Genomic DNA, 18,714 nt, shown 5'->3' on the forward strand with positions numbered 1-18,714 from the left:
AAACTATCTGGGGAAATGGGGGAGAAACACGTGGTCGAAGAACGAACGAACGAATAAGAATGAATAAACGAATGAGAACAGAGAAGGAAATGTTTTTTTTTTGTTTGTTTGTTTTTTGAGTTGAGATTTACACAAGGAAGTAGGCTATGGGTGAAAAGACTGGGAATACAGAGAACGAAAGTTATTGGATCACAAACGACGGACCGCTGAGAAAAACAAAGCCTCAAGGTTGTACAGTGCACACTGTACAAGGCCTCAAGACACGACACGAATTAACACGATTTTCAATACAGGTATGAAAGATTTGCACCGAAAAATCTTCGTCGGGACGAAGTATACGAAATCGGCGGGACACAATATACGTACAACACCATAAATAAATACAGTTTTAACGAAAATACAAATGGGAACAATCACTTAACTTCGATTTCAAATCGTTCGCGATGCGGCAAAGGCCTTGCTCGCGACACGGCAAACAGACGATCAATTTATGAAAGATAAACACCGAGAAACAACCAAAGTTGCACACAATAACTTCACACACCGAAAGATAAATACAGTTTCGACAAAATACAATTGTGAACAGACTTAACTTCGAAAAACGTGGAGACCGTGTGGAGCTTCGAAAATCCCTGCCGCCGTCTCCAAGATCTCGCGAGATCTCTCGCGGGATGGAAAGCTTCTTCCCGATGTCACTGGAGATTTTGTGCATGTGAAGGTGGATCGTCTTCCAATCCTTGTGTCCAACCAGTACCATGGAATGGAGCAGCTGTTGAATGTTCCCAAGTTACCTGACGGGGGAGGAGAAGCTATGGCAACCGCTGTAGTGGACACACTGAAGAGCTGGAACCTTGTGGGCAAGGTGAAGGCTTTGTCTTTTGACACAACGGCCAGCAATTCAGGTGTTCGTGGAGGGGCTGCTGTCCTCATTGAAAAGAAGCTACAGACTGAACTAATTCATTTGGCTTGCCGCCATCATGCGCACGAAATCATTCTGGGAGATGTTTTCACCACTCTTTTCGGTCCTTCATCAGGCCCTGACATCCAGCTTTTTAAGCGGTTTCAGGTGGAGTGGCCGTCCATTGCCCATCACCAACCAAAAAATGGATTCACAGATCCTGATACGGCAGCTGGGTTTGCACAGAACAATGACATGATGGATGAAGCTCTGGAATTTGCTCTTGTGTGTTTGAAAGATCAGCAGCCACGAGATGATTATCGTGAACTCCGAGAACTGACTGTCATCTACATGGGAGGAATCCCACCTCGTGGAATCCGGATCATGGCTCCAGGAGCAATGCACAGAGCCAGATGGATGGCAAAAGCACTATATTCACTACAGGTGTTCATGTTTCGGTCAGAGTTCCACTTGACACTTCGAGAGGCGAGAGAACTCCGAGCCTTCAACATTTTTGTCTGCCTTGTGTATGTACAGGCTTGGTTTCGGGCTCCACAAGCTATTGAGGCTCCCCTGAATGACATTAACCTCTTCAAGAAGTTGGAAAAGTTTGAACAAATCAATCAGAAGATGGCTCAGGCAGCCTTGAAGGCACTTGGCCGCCACACGTGGTACATGAGCCCAGTACTAGTGGCATTTGCATTCTTTGACACCAGAATTGACAAAGAAAGCAAGATCAATATGATTGAAGCATTGAAAAATGACGGTGAAAACCCCTCTCCAAAGAGACCAGCTATCAAACGAGGAACCGCCCTGTCAATCGCTGGCCTCATAACAAAACACACCAAGCATTTCTTCAGCATCCTAGGGACCCCAACTGATTGGATGGATAAGGATCATGGTTCATGGGAGCAAGAAACCAGCTTTCAGGAAGCAAAGAAAGCCGCCAGTGGCTTAGTCGTGGTGAACGACAGGGCAGAAAGGGGTGTCGCATTGATACAAGACTACAATAAGCTCCTTACAAAGGATGAAGAGCAAAAGCAAGCTCTGCTCCAAGTTGTTGCTGCTCACAGGAAGATGTACCCCGATGCCAAGAAGGCAACAGTGGTGAAACAGGCCCAGAAATAGGAGTTACATTTCTCATTATATTTGGGTTTTTTAATATTATGTGATATGGTGTCTCTTCATTTTATGAACTGAACATTTGGATTGTTATCATTGAATTTGAGTTTTCATAGCAATATAGTGCTATTTGTGCAGCTATTGTAACTTGTGTTTGCTAGAATACAAAGAAAGTGAGTGGAGGGTGGATTTTCATAAAACAAACTTCTGGTTTTGCTTTCGATCCATATATAGAAAAGTTTTGTAGACACCTTTAGTTTGAAGGCTGATGTGGCACCCCTAAATAAAATCAGATTGCTTTCATATTTGGTGTCTTTTCATTTTGGAACAAAAGGAACAACATAAAGCCATGTCCCAGTAAATAGTTTAAAAAAATTATTTTGAGCACCACCCTAATATATATATATGTATGTATGTATGTATGTATGTATATATATATATGTATATATATATATATATATATATATATATATATATGATGAGTGGGTCGACTCCATATGATGAGTGGATACCAGAGATAACGTCACCGCGTGGCAGGCGGTGCGTATCGCTCCCAGCAAGGTGCGGCAGCAGCTGTATGGGACACCTTGCTGGCGGTTCTCCACTGATGATATGAAGGTCGCATAGTGACTGATATATATATATATATATATATATATATATATATATATATATATATATATATAATATATATATATATATATAATTATATATATATATATATATATATGTCTGTATGTATGTTTGTATGTATGTATATATATATATATATACATAGTACATATATACCTTTGTAAGTAGTTATATAATTTATATCCATCGCTCATCGAGCATGACCCCCAGATGTCCCGATATGCTTCTAGTCCGGTACTGCATTATGGGTGTTCTCATGAAAGGCGAAAGAGGAGACGTCTGAATGATGGACCACGCTCTGTCCCAGACATGGCCGTGCTGCATTTTATTACAACTTCATTTATCTCATGCTGAGCTGCTTCTGCTGTTATATATCCAAAGCTTTTTAAAATTTAAATTAACTTGAACTGCTGACGTTATAGAGAGAGTGTGTGTGTGTGTGTGTGTGTGTGTGTGTGTGTGTGTGTGTGTGTGTCTGTGTGTGTGTGTGTCTGTGTGTGTGTGTGTCTGTGTGTGTGTGTGTGTGTGTGTGTGTGTGTGTGTGTGTGTGTGTGTGTGTGTGTGTGTGTGTGTGTGCGTTGCAAATGCCAACCTTTATTATGATTATAATTGCTCGCAAAACATTTTTCATTTTCTTATGATTGCTGTAGAAGTTATAGAGATTGTTACGAAAATGAATTCGGGGTTAATGAAGGGTTAATTATTGATTAGTTATTTCATAATGAATGTTGCAATGAGAAGTGTTTTTCAACGCCAGCCTAGTAATAACCAGGATCAGATTACAGTCGTGGCCAAAAATATTGGCACCCTTGCACTTTTTTCAGATAACTCGGGGCAGCTCTAGCCGGTCAGAAATTTGACGAACTGACTCGTTGGAAAAGTGGCATCTTATGATGGTGCCACGTTGAAAGTCACTGAGCTTTTCAGTAAGGCCCATTCAACTGCTAATGTTTGTCCATGGAGATTGCATGGCTGTGTGCTTGATTACATATACCTGTCAGCAATGCGTGTGGCTGAAATAGCCGAATCCACTAATTAAAACGGGTGTCCGCATACTTTTGGTCATGTAGTGGAACTCACAATGTTCTCCAAAAATAAATTGAAATTGACAAAAGTATTTGGTCTCCACAATTCTTTATTTCACCGTTAATATTACAGAACCTTTGTTTTTGATTCAGAACTTAATATATCCTTTTACTTCAGAAAATAAAAAGAAATGGCATTGACAAAATGATTGACACCCAAGACTTAATATTTGGTAGCACGGCCTTTGGACAAAACAGCAGAATGACTCCTTTTCTCTATTCTAACTGGTTGAATGAGTGATTTTTAAAATATTGCAAGTACCTGCAACTCACCACAGGTGAGTTAAATCTAAATATCTATAAAGCTCAGTTTAGTTTTTGCTCCACCAAATAACAGCGAAACGGAGTTGAGTAAAAGGGTGAAAATTCTACAGATGCTGTGATAAATAACTACCTCTGTCGGTTTGAATGTTTGAAAGAGAATAGACGTCTGGATCAATTTTTGAATTAAATTTAAATCCCGATTTATATACATACGTATATATAAACGCGAGTTGTCTGTGTTTGTCCGCGTTTTATTCAGAGATGGCTGAACGGATCTTCATCAAACTTTCAGAGGTTCATCAGTGAGTACCTGGGAGTGTTCTAGGCAAGGAAGATTGGAGGTCACGTCTCTTCAAAGCTGTCCATGCGCCCACGCTTTCGAAGTTAAGTAATTTTTCACAATTGTGTTTTTGTCGAAACTGTATCTTTCTTTCGGTGTGTGTACCTATTGGTGTGTCTTTAATAGGATTCTCGGTGTTGGTTTTTCATACCTGTGTACAGAATCGTCGGTTAGTTCGTGTCGCATATTCTGAGGCCTCGTGTAGTAGGCTACCATGTCCGACCTTGGCTTGTGGCTTTGTTTTTGTCTCAGCGGTTCTTCGATTGCGCTGCAATTACTTTCGGTCTCTGCTTTTCCAGGTCTTTTCACCCCATACTTCCTTGTTTAAAATCTCACTCAAAAAAAAAAAACCAAAAAAATATTTCCTTCTCTGTTCTTATCCGTTTGTTCGTTCTTATTTGTTCGTTCGTTCTTCGACCACGTTGTTCGTGATCACGTTGTTTAAAATGTTTAAACTGTCCCCTGAAGAACTGTATTCTGTCGTATACTATAACACCTTTTTCTTCGTCTTCTATAAAAGGATGCTTTCGACTTGCTCACCAAATCTATTCATTCCAAAAAAAAATTCCATCTCTTACAGTGCCTCTTTCATACATTCCCTAAACTCTCCAGCACTCCACCCATCCTTCAGCGTCCTCAAACGTATTTTTGACTCGAAGGTCTCAAGAAACTCATTTTGCAATAAATGTTTGTTTCCCATTAATCGTACACTTTTCAAAATCCAATCTCACCCCTCCCCTCCAAATCTTCCCCATCACCCCTTCCCTCCAAAACTTCCCCATCACCCCTTCCCTCCAAAACTTCCCCATCACCCCTCCCCTTCAAAACTTCCCCATCACCCCTCCCCTCCAAATCTACCCCCTTGCCCCTGCCCTCCAAATCTTCCCCATCACCCATCTCTTTCAAATATTCCCCCTTTCCCCTCCCCTCCAAATCTTCCCCATCACCCATCCCTTTCAAATGTTCCCCCTTGCCCCTCCCCTCCAAATCTTCCCCATCACCCCTTCCCTCCATAACTTCCCCATCACCCCTCCCCTCCAAAACTTCCCCATCACCCCTCCCCTCTAAATCTACCCCCTTGCCCCTCCCCTCCAAATAATCCCCATCACCCAACTCTTTCAAATCTTCCCCCTTGCCCCTCCCCTCCAAATCTTCCCCATCACCCATCCCTTTCAAATCTCCCCCCTTGCCCCTTCCCTCCTAAACTCCCCCCACACCCCTCCCCTCCAAGACTCTCCCTCGCTCCTCCCCTCCTAGACTCCCCTCTCACCCCTCCTCCTCAAAGCGTGCTCCCCACTTCTTCCCCCTTCCAACTTTCACCTTCATCTCCCCCAACCTTCTGCCTCACTCTTCCCCCTCCTCAAATAACACCTCACTGCGCCTCACCCAATCACCAGCAAACCTTTTGTCCGCCCCATTCTTCCCTTTCTCCAAGCTATTCTGAAATCTCTGACACACCTTCAACAGCTCTCCCTACTGTTACGGGGTCCCCCCCCCTTACCTCTGGTCTCGGTGGACCCCCGAACCCCGAGAGGGTCCCTGGCAGAAAGATGTGTTATCCTTGGTTGAAATCCAGCAAATAATTAAACCCTCAATGGAACCAGCAAATGAAACAGTCAAATCAATAACGCAACCACACCAGGTTATAAACCAACAATAATATATTATAAATCACACACAAAGAGCCATACAACAATGGGGGAAATCACCCCTACTTTCAAATCTTACGAGGATATCCTTGTCAAGCCCCTTAACCCCACTCTCACAGCACCTCCCCCAATGTCTCTGCACCCCTCCAAGGCGAAGTCCCAATGTCTCTGTGCACTCCCGCGATCGGGGAGTCAAGGCCCGATGGTCAATTGAGAAGTAGGCGAGTGAGACGACCCCGAGGTCACGTGCTCAGCACCCAGCACCACAGCGTTGGAGAGGAACCTCACAAAGACACGCTCCGATGTACACATTGCGGTTCAATCCGCGAGCCTCCATATAATTCTCACGTGCCCCTTTCTGGCACGGTAACCCCCCCCCCCCCCCCCCGCCGGGGAATAATGCCCAGCCGACACGACAAAAAACCTGTTCACTGCCGGTTGCTCATGTGGCGAAGATGGCGGACGGCTTTCACTCCAACCCGGGCTTTGAGGCCCGGATCCTCCGGAACCTCAATGAGAATACCCGACGACACAGGCTCCACGCACTCCGGCGATATTTCTTATCGCCCGAACTTCCCTTCAAGGACGCAAAAGTTCACTCGCACGGTACGTCGAACGCTTGGGCTGGAGCTTCAACAACAACATCTGTTTCACGATCTCCTCGCCTCTCTCTTCTCTTTGCTCCACCTCTTCCGGTCACGATCCGGATTTCCAGCCACATTTTACCAGGAGCGCTTTTAAATCTTTTAATCACCACAACCCTTTCCCTTAAGTCACAATAAGCATAATATCTAGAACCAACAATGATAACAACAACCATAACGAGGGCCGAATCCGTAACACTTCCCCCCCCCCCCCCTCAAGAAAGAAAGTTTGAACACCGCGAAAACTTTCTTTGTCGGCAAATTCTTGAAACCAACACAAGTAATCAATGTTTCCCCAAAAATAAAACAACCAAAATTTTACACAACCCCCAGAGCTTTCCAAAGTTAATTCCCTCTGGACCAAGTGTCAACAGCGACATTGTCCCTGCCCCTCTGATTTTACTTCTAGTTTCTCTTGAATGAAGGTTAAGGGGTTGTGATCGAAAACCCAAAGGCCAGCAAATCTATAGCACTTTCCCCGGGAGGCCGAGCTGAAAGCCAGGTTCCATGGTGGTTGGGTGGTGAGGCCTGGAAGTATTCACTACATGGACGCCTTTAGGAACGTGGAGTTCACGGTTAGTCCAGGGAGGAAAGTTCACTACATGGATGTCTTTAGGAACGTGGAGTTCACGGTTAGTCCGTGCAGGGAAGTTCACTACCTGGACGCCTTTAAGAACATGGCGTTCACGGTTAGTCCGTGTAGGAATCTTGGCTCGGCGGCTCCGCAGCATTCAGTGCTTCAACTTTTCCGGACTCCTAATAATTACGGTGGGACCACTTGTCACAATAGTCACCTGACTGGCGGTCTCCTTCTCGGCCACTGCTCTGATAATCCTTCCTTCGGGAGCGGTCATAACTCTGGAAGCCTCCATGATAATATCACTTGCGGCCACCACCACTACTACTCCGTGGTCCTCCTCTGTAGCCCCCTCGACCCCTAGGAAATGCCTTCCCTACTGTGATGGTCCGACCCTACAACTCCTTGCTATTCAGATCCTTTTCTGCCTCTCTGGCGTCCTTTGAGTTTTCAAATGTGACAAAGCCAAACCCTCTTGACTTTCGTGTCTCCCTGTCTTTTATCAGCAGCACTTTCAAAAGCGGTCCATAGTTGCTGAAGGCAGACTCCAAAACATCTTCCTGTGTTTTGAAGTTCAGTCCACCTACAAATAACTTGCTAAACTTGTCGCCATCCCTAACTGGTGTGGTGTTATTTTCCCTATTGGGCTTTTTAACAACCATCGGGTTACCATAAACTTGACCACCGGCCAAATCATTCCCGATAACAACCAATACTCCCTCTACAGGAAGCGTGGCTTGTAAACCGACGGTGACCCGTCCTGACACCAAATCGGACTCCAAATGGATGAAATGCAGTGGAGCACTAACACAGCCACCAATCCCCTGTATACGAACACTATCCCCAGTTGCCGTCTCCTCGGACCATGGCAAGATGCTTTCCAGCATTAAAGATTGATGTGCTCCTGTGTCCCTCAATACCCTAACCGGTCTCCGGTTAGTCGAGGCTCCATCCAGTGACACAAACCCCTCAGAAATAAATGGTTGGTAACCCTTTTGAGGGCGATTTCTCACAATGGCCATCGCATTTGGAGTCGTACTAGTCGAACTTCGCTCCTGATTTTCCTTTCCCAGAGCATAACAGTTGGACATCCAGTGTCCAGGTTTATGGCAAAAACTGCAAGTAGGCCCGGAGGAGAACCTCGTGGTCTGCCAAGGCATGGGGGCGGCGGTCCGCCTCGAGTCCCCCGGACGATAGGTCTGTCTTGGAACCGCAGTCTTCTGATTTCTAGAAGTTGTGGTGTCAAAGTGGACCTCATTTTCATCCCGAGGCCACCCCCATGGATTTTCACTCTCCGCCCCTGATGTACCATAGCTCCCCTGGCTAGGTCTGGGCGAGAAGTTCGGTTTGTGGAACCCCATCCTGTGTGTTAAGGCATAGTTATCTGCCATGGTGGCTGCCTCATACAGCTTTGGTACTTTCCTTTCCTCCAGATGAACTTTAATGTCCTTGTTGACACACTGTTGGAATTCCTCCACCAGGATCAATTGTCGCAATAGTTCGAAGTCTTTCCCAACTCCTTTTGAATCACACCACCTATCAAACATGGTTTCCTTCACTCTGGCAAATTCCACATGGGTCTCACTCTCCCTCCTCCTGGCATTCCGGAATTTTTGCCAGTAAGCTTCCGGGACCAATTCATAAGCTTTGAGAATGTGTTTCTTCAATACCTCGTAATCTGCACATTGGTCAATCGGTAAAGCCGAATAAATCTCTTGAGCTTTACCCACCAGAACACTTTGCACTAGTATGGACCAGTACTCCTCAGGCCAGTTTAACTGTCGAGCCACTTTCTCAAAGTGTGGAAAAAACTTGGCTACCTCCTTTTCATTGAAGGGTGGGACGAGCCTCACATGTCTGCCAACATCCCAGGTGTTCTGACTAGGTGTCGAACCAGTCAGCAGGGATGGTACCTCTCCCCGTTCTCTCATTAACTCCAGCTCCTTGACTTTAATTTCCTGCTGACGCGCCAATTGACGGTCCTTTAACTCCCTTTCGGCTCTTCTCTCCTCTGCTTCGAGTTCTCTTGCAGCTCTCCTTTCCTCTGCTTTTTTGTCTTCTAACCTTTCCTGGAGTTCTCTTCCACTCTCCTTTCCTCTGTTTTTTTTTCTTCTAACCTTTCCTGGAGTTCTCTTTCCTGTACTTTTAACCTTTCCTGGAGTTCTCTTTCCACTCTCCTTTCCTCTGTTTTTTTTCTCTTCTGGTAACCAATCCCAGGCTACCTTTTCCCATGCTTCTAATCTCATTTCATTTCTCAAATCTCATTTCCTTTCACAAAGCCCGAAACAAGTGTGTGTCCACCCTCAGGAGAGCCAGGAAACAATATCTCTCCGTTCTCAGGACCGAACTCTCTTATCTGTCTCCCTCTTCCAAATCCTGGTGGCATCTGGTCAAATCTGTTTCTGGTGTTTGTTCCCCCTCCATCCCCTCCCTCACCTCAAATTGCCACACGGCTGACTCCACATGTGAAAAAGCTGAATGCCTCAACTCTGTGTTTGCCTGTAAATCTTGTGTCCCAAACCCATCCCTCTCTGTACCCACCGTACCCAGTCGTACCCAGCTGCTCCTGGACTCTGTGTCCTTTCCTCCTGACAAGGTGGAAAAGTTTCTGTCAACCCTCGACTCTGATTCTGCAACTGGACCTGACGGCATCAGCCCACGGGTCCTAAAATCCTGTGCTTCCACTCTTGCACTCCCTCTCTCTGTTCTCTTCACCCTCTGTTTTGCTCAAGGTCATCTGCCATCTGCTTGGATATCTGCCAACATCACCGCTTTGCACAAAAAGGTGCAAAAACAGATCCCAGCAACTACAGACCAATCAGCCTTCTCACAATTATCAGCAAAGTCATGGAATCCATCATTGCTTCAGATATGAAATCTTTCCTCCTCTCCAATGGCTTGATCTCTGATCATCAATTTGGTTTCAGACCTGGTAACTCTACTCTGGACATGCTGCTTCTGCTTTCTCAACAATGGATGGAGGTCCTCAATGCCAAACAGGAAATTAGAGCTGTCCTCCCTTGACATATCACATGCCTTCGATGCGGTCTGGCACCCCGCTCTGCTCACCAAACTCTCCTCTTTTGGTATCCATGGAAATCTCCACGCATGGCTGGCAGACTTCCTCTCTAGTCGTAGTCAACGTGTGGCCCTGAATGGGTTTCTCTCATATCCTCTCTATCTCTTTGCTGATGACTCTACTCTCTGTCGCTCCATTCTTCATCCCTCAGATCGGCAGTCTGCAGCCTCCTCACCCTCTGCAGACCTGGACAAAATCAAAAACTGGGCAAACAAGTGGAACATGTCTTTCAATCCTGACAAATCTCACACTCTTATGATGTCTCTCCGAAAAGACCGACTGGACAACCCTCCCATCCACTTCCTGAATAATCGTCTCCAAGAAGTTCTGTCACTCAAGCTTTTGGGTCTCACTATCTGCCATGATCTTTCCTGGGAAAACCACATTTCAAATCTGGCCTCCAAAGCCAGTCGCAGACTGAGCATCCTCCGTCGTGCGAAGTCCTTCCTTGGCACACCTGAGCTCCTCACCACATACAAGGCTTTCATCCGCAGCTCAATGGAATACTGCTCTCCCCTCTGGGCTGGTGCTCCTGCCTCACACCCAGCTCCTCTTCACGCTGTTGAAACCAAAGCGTTCAGAATCATTGGAATCTCCCGCGATGAAGCTAACTCCAAGGGCCTCTCACTCACTCACCGCAGGCAGGTTGGTGGTCTTTCCGTCCTCTACCGACTCCTCTCTGGCCTTGCCCCCCCCAGCTCTCTCTGGGCTCTGTCCCGCAAATATTCCTACAGGTCGCACAAGATCTGCCTGCAACCCTCTTTTGGTTAAACTGCCAAAATCAAGGCTCTCTGCTCACTTTCACTCCTTCATGCCTCTTTTCTCCCGCCTCTGGAACAAACTCCCTCACTCTCTTCAATCCCACTCCACCCTCCAGGTCTTTAAAACAGCTGTTCACCACCACCTCTTATCTTCCCCCATCCAAAACCTTGATCTTTTCTACCCCCGCTAATTTCACCCCAATTCCACTTTTTTGAAATACCAACTTCTGTCCTGGAAGTCCTTGGTGTCCCTGTGTTTTATACTTCTCCGACCACCCCCCCCCCCCTTCCCACGCCTCCTCCCCCCAAGCCCTCTCCCTCCCACACATCTCCCTGCTCTCAAATGTTGTGTTTGTGTGCTTCCCCTTCGCTCCCCATCTTGTCTTCCGCTCCCTCTTTTTATATATTTTGTTTGTCTGGTTGATTTGTTTGTGAAGTAAATGTTAGGTCTTTCACGAGCCTCGATTCAGTATCCGCCAAAAAAAAAAAGGAAAGAAAAGAAAAAAAAGTTCGTTTTTTTGTAGTTAAAAAAAAAAAAAATCGCTCGATAGTGCCAGAGCCTTTTTAAATGAATGACAGTTATACACAAGTACACATTCGCATAAATAAATACAAAACAATTACCAGACATTTGAATACACATAAATCAAACTATTCCGGAAGTGTATGAATTTGGTAGTACGGGTTCTTTTTCATCCTGATCGGCATCACACTTAACTCAGAAACGTGAGCCACATTCACTCAGAAACGTGAGCCACATTCACTCAGAAACGTGAGCTACATTCACTCAGAAACGTGAGCCACTCCCCTTCCTCTCCTGCCTCCCCCCTCACCTCCCCTTCCCCCCTCCCCCTCCACTTCCCCCCTCCGCCCCCTTCCCCGCCTCCTCCCCTTCCTCCCCTCCCCCTCCCCTCCCCCTCCCCTTTCCCTCCCTTCCCCTCCTCTTCCCCCCCTCCCCTCCCCTTCCCCTTGCCCCCTCCTCTCCCCTATCCTTCCCCTCCCCTCCCCTTCCCCCCTAACCCTCCCCTCCCCTCGCCTCCTCCCCTCCCCTTCCCTCCCCTTCCCCCCTCCCCTACTCCTCCCCCCTCCCACCCTCCCTGGCCCGGCAACGCCGGGTACTTCTGCGAGTTCAAAAATAAAGTAGAATCACCTGCTTGAAATCTAATTATTTCTCACAACTTCTAAAAGCTGCCAATAATATTGTCCTGGCCATTTTAGGATTTATGTGTGGAATTAGTTAAGATTTAGTAATTTTTCAGCTTTTTTGGTTTTGTTCCACTGCAAACCAAAGAAATACATATGTGGATACAAAAATATTTTTTAATTTCAACAATTTTCTGGAAGAAATGGCGCATTATTTGAAAAAAAGTGCAAGAGTGCCAATATTTTTGGCCACGACTGTATAGAAGCCTGGTGTTGGCTTAAAGGTGGCTCTCTTGAGATATTAGGGTACTGAATTTGAGCTGCTACCGTGCTTTTGATATAACTCCAGGTTGGTTGACTCAGCCTGTCATCCTTCCGAGGTCGGCAAAATGAGTACCAGCTGACTGGCTGGGGGGGAGGAGGGAGAGGGGGGCATTGCATCAATGGCACAACTGCACCTCCAGAAAATGTTGCAGCTAAGCCACAGGCCTTCAGGTGTGCATATAGGAAGCTCCTTGTTGCTCTACCCCCTCTAGCTCTCTTTTTCCCCTCTAATTAACCTTCTTAATCATTCCCAATTTTAATTTCCGACCAACCCATGTAGCCTCGTCAGAATAGCGTGTCCACGTGTGCAACCTTTGGAGTCACCGCATGTGTGCCACCTTCGTGAGGTGGACCCTTGCCATTGGGGAGAGTTGGCAGTGAAGTATAGAGCCCCCCTTGGGTTCTGTCAGCCATCCCGGAGGTGAGGCGGCAGGGCGAGTTGACCACACGCCACGTTGCACCAACCAGTAACGACCAGCAAGGAAAGGCCACACAAAACCACGACACCTCAATTTCTGACTTATTCTTCATTGTCTTGCGCCCCTGAGCAAGTCTGTGTGTTAAGCTAGGTTAAGATAGTTATACATTCGGTCTTCGTCTCGGTCTCGACGTGAATCATCGGGTTTTTCTCCTTCTTTTCATTCATTGATTTATTGCTTTTCCCCATCCCTCTTATAATTTATTGAATCTGTTGCATTTTAAAAACATTGTTGTGTGGGTTTGAGCCACAAAATCTCCCTCCGGTATAAACAAATGTTCCTAAATAAACCGAATTCCGTCGCTCAGACCATCTTACTGTAATTCACCAAATGTCTGTCTGTTCCCAGGTACCACAAAAACGGCTGAACCGATCGCAATGAAATTTTGGGTGGGTAATCCTGGGACCGCCTGGAGTAAAATAGGCTTCATTGTTTTTCCAATTTTTTTTCCAATTTTCCAATTTTTCCAATTTCCTGTTTATCCAATTTTCCAGTTTTTCCAAACACGATGGAATAATATTTACCGATATGAACAGTGATGTGGCTTTTATTGAAATTCTACAAATACTGTTTAGATTTTGATGATTTGCGTGTGATATGATTTAACGGATATTTATATAAATCGCTTAAAATAAAAAAAGCCTTCAATTTCTGATATTTTGCCTTTTCATTTGGGCCTCCCAATTGAAGCCCCGCCCGTGGGGCGGGTACCGTTGCTAGTATTATTTAATTCATAACTGCATCCATCTCGGACCAGCAACGCATGTGCAGATCACCTCTTCCGCTCGGGTGTCCTGGGATTTAATCTATGGGTGTTTTGCGGGTCGCTCGTTCGGGAGAAGAGACTGTTAGAAAACTCTCCAGGATTCTATAAAATTTAAACAAGGTAAATAAAATTTGCAGTGTTTCCCTAATATAAATAAGGATGAAATGCAAGTAAAATAACTTTTAAGGGATGGAGGATTAAGATTATCTGACAGAATGGTGCAGAGGTTGCACACTTACCTTTGAGTTGTCTGTTCTGGGTTTGAATCCTAATCCGACTGTAATCGTCGAAATGGTGGTTCGCAAGTAGGGCTTTGCTTCTCTCGGATGGATGTTAAGCTGGTTATCCCATCTGCTAGCTTTACTTGATGGACGTTAACATCGCACGATGGATTCCGCAATGAGGAGGCAAGTTATCCCCGGCACGCTGAACAGATTACAAATTCCTGCTGTAATGACCTTCAGTCGAATGCCAGGCCTTTCCAACCGGTTTGTGAAAGACTTGGACAAAAGCATTCTATGGCTGACTTTACAAGGTGGGAGATAACTGAACCTGTTAAACAGTTAAAGTTGTTGAAGTAAATGTAGTGGGAAAGGGTTAAATTCGTTATTCACGTTCCTCTATTAGTCTATTGGGACAAATGGAATGGTATTTTCTAAAATAAAGCCATTTTGGCATTTTATTGCTGTGTTGCTCAGGGCAGGGTGGGACCTATAGTAAGGGAAACATATGAAAATCTGTTAACTAAATTGTTACCAAAAAATTTCTTCACCAATATGTTTGTAAAGGTGTGTAATAACAAGTGTTAAAATGTTGAAGGTCAACTCCCGTGGGAAACCCAGGAAAAAAGCTGTTGAATTCGGGTACCGAAAAAATTTTTTCGAGAATTTTTATTTTTTTAAATCGGCCCTTAAGTAACTTATGAGGGGTCAAATAAGGGTTTTTCATGATTCTGAGTTGATTGTTAACATTTATATTTCACCACAGACACTCCTTTGTGGAAAAATAATTTCTAAATATACTGTATCTCATTTTCTACTTTGCAGGACATGGAGTCTAGCAATATGGATGAAGACGTTACTCCACCTGTGCTCAATTGCTTCATCTGTGCACGCTCGGATACACCAGCTGAAAGGCTCATACAGGCAACTCCAAAGGGATACTCAACTTTATTGAAACAAGCAGAAACTGTCGAAAATGTTACTGTTGTGGAACGTATGAAGGAGGCTCAAAAGGAAGGAAAACTGAGGTACCACCAGAAGTGTAAAAATGATCTGTACAACAACTTTGTTGCAACCACCAATAAGTCAGCTCAAGCATCAAAGGCAGAGAAAGAGTCATCAAAGTTGAAGAGAAGACGCACTTCTTGTGAGGTCAGTTCATCAACTGGCTGCAGTTCTAGAAGATCACAGTCAGTTGACCTCCTGTATAAGGATGTATGCATTCTTTGCAACCAACCAGCCCAGCTCTACAAAAATAATCCAGCACAAGCTAGAAAGAAATACAGAGTGCCAGATAATTTGACTGCAGATACACTGAAGGCAAGCTTGCTGAAGACAGCACGGAGTCGCGGGGATGACTGGGGCACTGAAGTCACTGGACGCCTGGAAGGGATCAACGACTTGGTAGCAGAAGAAACACTGTACCATTTGCGATGCAAACTTATGTTTGCGAGAGGTGACAGTTTGTCCAAGACTGATGAGGAAGGAAAAAGGAAGAGAGGACAGAGGAGTATTGATGAGGAGCGAGAGGCAGTTTTTATTGAATTCTGCGAATGGTTAGACTCAGAATTAGAGCATGGGGTAATGAACATGGACCAAGTCCATGAAAAGCTGCAGGAGTTTGATCAGTCACCAGAGAAGAGCCTTTCTTATTCAAAGCATTGGCTAAAGATAAAACTTCTAGAGAAATACGAAGACACCTTGTATTTCACAACACAGGAAAGAAGGGCAGATGTACTCTGTCTCAAAGATGGCACCGACAATATTCTGCGAGGGCATCATGCTAATCTTGACCATGGAGATGAGAAGACTCAGATCATAAAGACGGCACTCAAGTTCATATCCAATGATATTGCCTTGATTGATTTAGGTCCAAAGTCATACCCCACCACACACAGTATGACTGACATCGATAGTCAGCTGACACTTGTTCCTGCAAGCCTTCAGATGTTCTTGAGACCGATTGTCAAGACAGACGAAAGAGTTGCCGTTTGGGGGCAGAATTTTATTAAGGCCTGTCGACCTCGGTCTGGAGTATTGCCACACCAAATGGGGCTTGCCATACAACTTGATCATAGATTTGGGTCAAAATGGATGATCAACAAGTTCCACCGGCTGGGATACACTGAGTCTTACACGGAGACACAAAACTACAAATACTGCTTCCTTAATAGTAGGAGTGGAGATGATGTTCCAGATACTTCTGGCACTCTTGACACCATTGTGGAGGAAACCGATGAACAGATCAATGATGAGGTTGTGGTTGATGCTGCGCTTGAGGATCAATCAGTGATGACAGCCAAAGTGCCAGCCAGTGAAAGTGAATTGTCAAGTAATGATCAGGTGGTCTTTATGGAGGTTGGGGAAACAAACAATGCAGTCACTCAGTTTGTTGGAGACAATATAGATTTAAACATTGTCTTTATTCACGGAAACACTCCCTTTCACTCAATGGGTTGAATCGAAGTCACCTCTCCGGCACCACCTTTGCCAGATCCACAGACAACAGCAGCTTTCCCCCGGGTGAAGTTGAAGGCACTCGACAAAGCTAAGATCCTGAGAGGAACTGAAGTAAAGATTATTCCATTTACGAACAGGAAACAGATAGGAACGAACGCGATCATGTTTCTCCCCCTCGCTGAGCTTTCCTCCTCCCTGGCTCATGATCAGCCACTCCTCACTCCAGGTGACACACTCTGGGCAGCGGGGTGGGTGATCAAAGCCAACGATCCTGAGTTCCCACACTCCAACTGGAATGGCTGGATGAAGAGAATCCATGCTAATGATGCAAAGCAGAGCACACAGATCGAGTTCCTCCCAGTTATTGAAGGAGACCCTAATGACCTCAACACCATCTTCACCACTCTGAAAGAGTGCATACGGTGCGCTGGGGTCGCTATAGTGACCTTTGATCTTCCGATTTGGCTGAAGGCTGTGAATATAATAAAGCAGGCAAATCTACCCGTCATTCCAAGGTTGGGTGGTTTTCACCTGCTGAAGTCTTATCTTGGAGATTGCAGCAACCGGCGATGCAGCTGCAAGAAGAATGGGGTCACGTGCATCTCGGCCTGTGGAGTCTGTAATGGCATTACATGCAGAAACTGCAGTCATGATGTTGTTGAGTCTGAAGAAGACATAGACAATGACTGTTGAAACTTCTGACATTGTGAATGAGAAATAACTCTTGAGTATTATATATGTATGTGAAATAAAAGCTACTTTGTGTGTAAATGTAAAAGTGAAAATATAAATGTTAACAATCAACTCAGAATCATGAAAAACCCTTATTTGACCCCTCATAAGTTACTTAAGGGCCGATTTAAAAAAATAAAAATTCTCGAAAATAATTTTTCGGTACCCGAATTCAACAGCTTTTTTTCTGGGTTTCCCACGGGAGTTGAACTTCAACATTTTAACACATGTTATTACACACCTTTACAAACATATTGGTGAAGAAATTTTTTGGTAACAATTTAGTTAACAGATTTGTGAAATATCTCATAAAATGCCCTTACTATGAAGAGTACTATGAAGACTGAATGAAGGAGAAGCCATATAAGAAAAGGGTTAAATAAATAAAAGCATCACTTGGACTCTTTAATAATATTGATAATAATAACAAGAGGGGGAATTGCTTTGCAATACATGCCCCCTACCAAGTTTTAGCTCAATATGTTAAAGCGTAAGGGGGAAAAATCTGGAAAACGGACCCATAGCTAACATGTGATATTTTCCAAGTCCAAAAAGGGCATAACTCCGTGGGAGATTGATGAAACGCCCCAAAACTTAAACTTGTTCTGTAACTTGTCATAATAAAGCCATGCACCAAGTTTCAGTTGAATATGTTAAAGTGTATTGGGGAAATTTCTGGAAAACCCCAGGTGGTATCTGGATGGACAGACTGACTGACGGACAGAAAGACTGACAGAAAACCTATAGTCCCGTCCGGTGAAACCGTTCGGGGACTAATAAACAGAAGAAAATCAATAGGGTACCACATACCAATCTGTTAGGATTGGTACCTTAATAACTAGAAGGAAGGGCTCTTGGTGGAGTGCATACCTCCACCAGACTGAACAGTTTGCGCTTTGTATCCCATTGATAGGCTGGTTTCCAATCCGGATCTTCACCAAAAACTAACCAATTTGACCGTGTCACACACCCAAACTGTCCTCCAAGTTCTGTCTGAATCTGTCCATACATTTTGGAGATATCATATGCTATATAATTATCGTTTTTGGCAGCATCACTCGATGGTGAAGAATCACTTAAAAATTGAAAAAAAAATTATATTATCCGGATCCGGATCTTCACCAAAATCGAATCAATTCGTCCTTGTCACACACACAACCTGTCCTCCAAGTTTCATCCGAAACCATCCATAACTTTTTGAGATATCCTGCTCAGAGACATCAGACAGACAAACAGACAGGGGTGCAAACACAACCTCCATCCACCTTCGATGGCGAAGGTAATAAATCCTCAAACTTACGCAATATCTGTATAAATGATGCAAGAAGCACATTACTCACCAACAAGGCATCCGACATATTGATCACCCAGCTTCTCGGCTGATTACTCCATTAATAACTCCAATGCTAGAGTGTGATTGAAAGTGCAGGGTTATTCTTAACACATCCTTATCACCCATTATTAACACAGATTATTGACACACATTCTCAACACACGTTCCTAACTCACCTACAAATATAATAACTTCCTGCTTCCA

The sequence above is a fragment of the Myxine glutinosa genome, chromosome 6 (assembly GCF_964187855.1).
Source record: "Myxine glutinosa chromosome 6, kmMyxGlut1.1, whole genome shotgun sequence".
Classification (NCBI taxonomy): Eukaryota; Metazoa; Chordata; class Myxini; order Myxiniformes; family Myxinidae; genus Myxine; species Myxine glutinosa.